We start from the raw sequence: 7,437 nt of genomic DNA, 5'->3' as shown, positions 1-7,437 counted from the left end.
TGAGAAAAATGAGTATTCGCCCAAAGTTGGTAGATTTTGGCTCTGTTTGTCCTTTTTTTTTTTAACAAAATACTTCATATACCAATTTTTTATTTAATATTAAATAAATAATAATATTAACAATTAATTTAATTATATTATGGTTTATGATTTTATTTATATTTTTAAAAATTCAAATATAATCATAAAATATATTTTTTGAAATTTAAAATAAAAACCACTTCATGTTTTTGGAACCATAAACCAAATGAATTGAAGCTATCCGTTTGATGCAACAAGCAAATGTGCATCACTCATTCACAAATACTCCCTCCGTCCCACTCTAAATGTCCCATTTGCCATTTTGGGCTGTCCCACTCCAAATGACCCATTCCCTTTTTGGCAAAACACTCTCTCTCTATACCTAATATTTAAATAATTTCCACCAACCCACTTTATCTACTTTATACCCACTTTATCTACTTTTTACACATTTCTTAATCTCCGTGCCCAAAAGAAAGCGTGAACAATAAATATTCATGCAACTCAAATGTTTCGCGCGAACTAAATTCAAACCACAATCCGCATATATATAAGTATTTTTTTTTTCTTTTTGATATATATATATATATATATATATAGGGAGAGGTTCAGGAAAGAACCATAAATAAAAGAAGACCGGAGAACCATTTTCAGCCATTCGATCATCAAGATCTACGGTGGATGCATCACCTTGTTGAATGAATGCAGATCCTGGGTTCGAATCCTGAAGGGAGCATTTTTTTTATTTTTTTGAGTGCATTAATTTTAACAGCGGATACATTAATTTTTACAGTGAATGCATTAGATTTGATGGTTCTCCCGTTCTCACAAATAATGTAGTTCTCTCTCTAGAACCACACCCTATATATATATATATATATATATATATATATATATATATATATAAGTATTTATTTAAAAACAATAAAAAGAAGATTTTGGATAATGTGTTCGAAGTGGTGCAGGTAATTAAGGAAATGGCAGCATTAATGCTTAATAATTTGGATTATGGAGGGAATGGGTAACAGCGTGGTGACAACGTGGTGGCGCCTTTGTGATTGGTGGAGTGATGGAGGCGGAAGCAACGGACGTTTGTCGAGTGGCGGGGATCGTCATCAGGGTTTTCAAATATTTTGCTCACTTTACATTTTTGCCCTCATAATGTTCCCAAAATACTCCTTGCGAGGTTTCAATATATTTACCTCGAAATGTCTTCAACTCCTTTTTTTTAGAGCATGCAGCTTTTGTTTTTAACACCTCGTACTAGTAAAGTAATTTTGTGTTTAATGATTAATAGATTTTAGTGTTACAAAAAGAAAAGAAAAATAATACAAATGAAGATTTAAAGGTCCAAAGAAGTTCGGATTCATTTGATTTTATAAAAGTGTACTCCCTTCGTCCCATTATTTATGACACGTATTCCATTTTGGGTTGTCGCAATCCTAAATGACACGTTTCTATTTTGGGAAATAATAAGGGTTCAATTAAGATCTTAATTAACCTCTTAATTACCTAAACTAATGCAGACTTGAGTTAGCCCTAAAATCAATTCATTTTCTCTCTTTCAAACATATCTGCCGCAGCACCGCTTCATCTCTCTCCGCTCTTCTGCACAATCTCTTTCACAGATCTCCTCACATCCGCTTCTACTGGCTGATCGCACACGAGGCTCAGCAGCTCGGTGACGTCGTCGGGGGAGATTCACCTACTTGGAAACGACGTTGGAGCAGTGGGAGAAGAGGGGGGGAGAAGTCGGAATCGCGGGAGATTCTCCCCTCCACCGCCTCCACTGTAGCGCTGCCTCCGCCGTTTCTCCATTCCGCTTTCTCCACCTCCATTCGTATATGCATTCAAATGAGATGGATGCTAAATATTCATTAATTAAAAATTGAGTAGTGTTATTTGAAAAAAAAAATGCCCGCATAAGAAAAGATTAAATACTTTAAAATATCTATTTATTTTAAAAAAAAATTGGTTCAAATTGAAAAAGGACATAGCTAGTTTTAATATTTTCTCTAGATTGTAGTTTTTTTTTGGTAGGTTTGGTACTTTAAAAATAAAAAATATTAAAAAGGTTATTAAAAATTAGGGTTAATAGCCGGAAAATATACGAACTATCACCGAATTTGCATATTGCACATGACCTTCAAAAATAGCTCCACAATACATCACCTTTTAATTTAATTGCAATTTGCACATGCGTTGACCATCCCTTAAATCCTAGATGACATGTCTCCCGAATCAGGTTTTTTTAAATAAATAAAAAAATTAAAAAAGAAAAAAATACTACTACAAAAAAAAAACCCTAGGGTCGCCAAGTCCCCTTCGCCGCTCATCTGCTGCTTCACGCCCTCCGACCCCGCCGCCAGCTGCAGATGTGTCGGGTGGTCACGAATCTCTGGCCACCACAACATCACCGCCGCAACACCACCACAGATCTGCAAACCAAAATGAAAATCCCCAAATCCTCAGCCACCAAAAAAAACAACTCCCCTAGATCTGCAAATCTGCAAACCAAATTAGGGTCGCTGCTGCAACACCTCTGAGTAGATATCCCCTCCGCCGCAGAGTACAGGTCCCCCACCACGCTCAACTGCTGCTTCGATCAGGAAACCAACTCATGGTCCGGACCTTCTAATTTGGAGAGTGGCCGAAGAAGATTTTGAGTGTGTAGAGAAGGGCAAGATGATGATCTTCATGGGTTTGTTCGGGTGGTCCCCGCCGCACATTCAGCTGCTGACGCCGGTGTCGGAGCCGTCGAAGTCGCCCTCGCCGTACACGGGTATGGGGACGGGCAAGGCGGAGCCGGTGGAGATGGAGGAGGAGATGGACGCCAAGAACGAGGAGATGGAGCTGCCGCCAGCGGCGGTGCCGTTCTGCCAGCTGTTCGCCTGCGTGGACCAGCTCGACTGGGCGCTCATGTTCGCTGATCTCTTGCTGCGATTGCGCACGGCACCGCGCTTGTCGACAAGTTACCATTGCAATAGATTTGAGTTGATTCTGGAGCTGTAGATGATATTTTTCTTTAATTTTTTTACTTTTTCTCCTTATCGAAACGACGTCGTTTTGCCCACGTGGCTTGCCAATGTGTAAAAAAAGTCACGAATAATGCCATGTAATGTTAAATATTGTCCACGTCATCGCCGGTCAAACTTAAGAGTAATCGAAACTTTCGTTGTATGTTCAAAATGCAAATTCAATGATAATTCGTGTTTTTCATGCTATTATCCCTAAAAAGTATAGAAAAAATTACGTTAAAAAAAACAATTAATTAAATGTTGATTGCACAGAAAGAAAAAAGAGAAAACAAACCTAAAGAAATTCCTGAAAGCACACTAAGGACAAAACCTCGTTAAAACCTCGAGAATGAGGAGAATTAGTATATGTCCAACAAACCCAAAAACATAAATAGAGTTGTAACCATAATCCGAGCTTCAGATTAACCATCACCAGAAAATGGTACTACAAAAAAGAGAAAGAAAACCGAGTTGAGGACGCGATCAAATTATAGAGAAAATAATAAAATTAATTATTTTTTTTATATTTTAAACCAAAAAATTTAAATAAATTTATTTTCTAAAATATTTAATTATATTTTATTTAAACATATTTTGTTTAAATAGTATTATTGTTAAAAGTTTGGCACGAGTGAGCACAAAAATAAAAATGAAAAATTAGGAGGGAGTGCACTGACACTGAAATATAAATGGGGACCAAAATTACCCCACGCTTGGTGAGACGTAAAATGCAAAACTCCCACATTTGCGCCCAAAAATAAATGGTGCGTGACGGATTGGGATTGGGCTGCACCCTTTGCTTTACCTCAACGCATATGACGCTAGTGCTGCCACGGTTCAACCGGGACCGGCGGGCCAACCCTGAACCGGCCCGAAAGTCAACGGTCCGGGCCCGGACTGTTGACCACGGGCCGGTTTCGGGACCGGCCCGCCAAAGAGCTCGGTCCGGTTACGGTTCAAGGGGAGAGCGGCCCGCCGGTTCGGCCCTGAACCGCCGGGCCCGGCCAATTTTTTATTTTTTTTAATTTTATATTCAAATCCTAATAATTTTAACTAAATGTAGTTTCACTATTTATAGTGTACTACACATGGTAGAGAATCCTACATTTTTCAATGTGAGATAATGTAGCTTCACTATTTATAGTGTACTACACATGGTAGAGAATCCTACAATTTTCAATGTGGGATAATGTAGCTTCACTATTTATAGTGTACTACACATGGTAGAGAATCCTACATTTTTCAATGTGGGATAATGTAGCTTCACTATCTATAATGTACTACGCATTATAAAGAATCCTACATTTTTCAATGTGGGATCACTCAACCTAACTTATAAATATATAACTTATATTCATGTAATAACTTATAACTTCTAAATATATAACTTATAAATATGTAACTTATAACTTATAAGGTCGAGGGATCAATTAGTTAGTTTACTTATTCAATTTTAAAGATTATGTAATTTGTATCCTTGTAATATTTTTTTGGTACATAGAATAAATTCAATAAAAATATCTATTTTTATGAATTCATTTGATTTTTTGGTTCTCAATGTGTTAATTATTTTTCCTTTACTTTATTTCAATTCAATTGTCATTTGAAAAAAAAAGATGACATAAAAAATATTATTATATTATTAAGATTTTTAAGTTGAGTAAATTTGAAAATTATTTTACTTGGTAACTTGAGTAATTTCAAGCTTTAAAAAACAAAACATATATTTAAAAATTATATATTTATATGACAATAGTATATAAGTTATTAAGTAATTTAAGACTTTAAGTTGAGTAATTTTAACATTTTAAGTTTTTAACATCATAATTTATAAAACTATATAGTATAAGTTGAGTAATTTTAATATTTTTTTCAATATTTGTAAAGTAAAAACTATTACATGAATATAAGTTATAAGTTACAAGTTATATTTTTATAAGTTATAAGTTATAAGTTATATATTACATGAATATAAATTATATATTTGTAAGTTAGGTTGAGTGATCCCACATTGAAAAATGTTGTATTCTTTACAATGTGTAGTACACTATAGATAGTGAAGCTACATTAAGTTAAAATTATCCCACATTGAAAAATGTAGGATTCTCTACCATGTGTAGTACACTATAAATAGTGAAGCTACATTATCCCACATTGAAAAATGTAGAATTCTCTACCATGTGTAGTACACTATAAATAGTGAAGCTATAAGTTAGGTTGAGTGATCCCACATTGAAAAATGTTGTATTCTTTACAATGTGTAGTACACTATAGATAGTGAAGCTACATTAAGTTAAAATTATCCCACATTGAAAAATGTAGGATTCTCTACCATGTGTAGTACACTATAAATAGTGAAGCTACATTATCTCACATTGAAAAATGTAGGATTCTCTACCATGTGTAGTACACTATAAATAGTGAAGCTACATTTAGTTGAAATTAACACAAATCATTTAATTTCATTAAAAAAAAGTGAAAAATTGTGAAAAACCGGGAACCGCCGGTTTTCGGCCCTGAACCGCCGGTTTTCGGCCCGGCCCGGAACCGCCGGTTCAGGGTCCGAAAACCGGCCCTTTATATTTCATCCGGGCCGGTTCCGGTTCGCCAGATTCTCGACCCTGAACCGCCGGTTCAGGCCCGGAACCGGCGGTTCCTGAACCGGCGGCAACACTATATGACGCACCACCTAGACTAGCAGCCACCCCCTCTTTCACGTGCAAATAATTCTTTAATTCACTTATCCCAATTTATTAGGCGTGTAAAAATCTAATTAGTAACAATAAGTTTAATTTTATTTAAAAAAACAATAAGTTTAATTTTAATTTCACAAACAACTAGTGAGCACTAATAGAAAATCTCGTTCGATATCTGCTGAAATAGAAATTTTATTAAAAAGAAAAGAAAAAAGAGAGACCAGAGACAAAGGAAACAAGCAAAAGCACCCGCAAGAAACCCCGGGTAACCAAAAAAAGAAACCAAGACTAAGAGAACATTTTAAGAGGGTCGTCCTCGTCTAAAACATCGTCATCTTCATCGTCCAACATATCGCCCCATTTTTTAGAGGCCACAATCGACATAGCATGGGCTGCATCGGAAGAGTTATCGGAGTTGATCACAAAGTTTTGCAGAATCTGTCCTCTAGACTGAGCATACTTCACTTTATTCAGGAACTCCACAGGTGAAGAAGTGTCAAGACCTGGGCCCTGCATATCATCACGGCGTGCTGAGTTTTGGAAATCCGAGGACATGCCATTCATTATGATACGACGGAGCCTGTGCTTGATAGAAGAATCAGAAACTCTCCCCTTCTTGTTGATAGCCCCTTTCGGACGCCCTCGTCTACGAGAAATGGGTCCTGTCGTCCCAGTCAAAGTGAGCAAATCGTTGTTGTCAGTCATCACAGCAAGCGGCTGAACAACCAAAGGTGCAGAAGTCCTCTCTTGTTCCTGGTCCACTACCTCAATTTGGTTCTTTTCGTCATCTGACTCAAGCTGTTCCAAATCCTTTCTATCCTGATTGTCCTGATAGATGCAAGCATCTGAAGCTCGGCCTCCATCAGATGGCGGCTTTTCCATGTTATCATCACAAACAAGTCTATGTTCATCTTGCAACTCTAGAGAAACCAACACAGCAAAGGGATTGGATGAGGTAGGATCTGAAGAAGAGTTCAGTTTCTGTCCAACCTCAGCTAAAGCTTGTCCAGCCCTTGCTGGAGATTCCTGATTTCCGGTGTAGGGACGAGGGTCAACCCTGTGGTCATCTACCTTGTACTTACCACGTTCCCGGCCCTGATGTTCCGTAAAGTCCTCCTCGATCGTGGTCGTTTTTTTCTTTCTGCATTGGTTAGCAGTATGTCCCACAACATTGCAAACGGAACAGTAATAAGGCAAATTCTCATATCGAAACTTGACAGTAAAATCGATGTCGCCACACTTAATATCTAAAGCCTCAGGGATATCAGCCGAAACATCTAACTCAACAAGAATTCTAGCAAAGTGACCCACATGAGCCTGTGCAGACTGACCATCAATCAAGATAGGCGTTCCCACTTCTCGTGCGACCCCGGAAAGAACCTCAGGGTGCCAATATTCATGCGGCAAGTTAAAGATTCTAATCCATACCTGAACAAGGGTAGAATGCGCTTTGTAGGGATCAAAATTCGGCACCCATGCCTGGAGATGTAGTATACCTGAGCGGAGACGCCAAGTCGTTTTATTGAAAGCCGCTGCCTTATCCTCGTCGGTTGTGAAATTAAAAGTGAAGAAACCTTTTCCGAGAGGATGAATCGAACAACCGGCAGACGGTTTCCAAAGCTGCTGAAGTTCCTCCCAAAGATCCGCTGCAAACCTAGGTGAATCACCTTTGCGGAGGATCAGTCGGCCGTGAATCGCATGGG

Source organism: Salvia miltiorrhiza, chromosome 8 (genome assembly GCF_028751815.1).
Source record: "Salvia miltiorrhiza cultivar Shanhuang (shh) chromosome 8, IMPLAD_Smil_shh, whole genome shotgun sequence".
Taxonomy (NCBI): Eukaryota; Viridiplantae; Streptophyta; class Magnoliopsida; order Lamiales; family Lamiaceae; genus Salvia; species Salvia miltiorrhiza.
The sequence above is the reverse complement of the archived record's forward strand: the minus strand, read 5'-3'. Positions refer to the sequence as shown.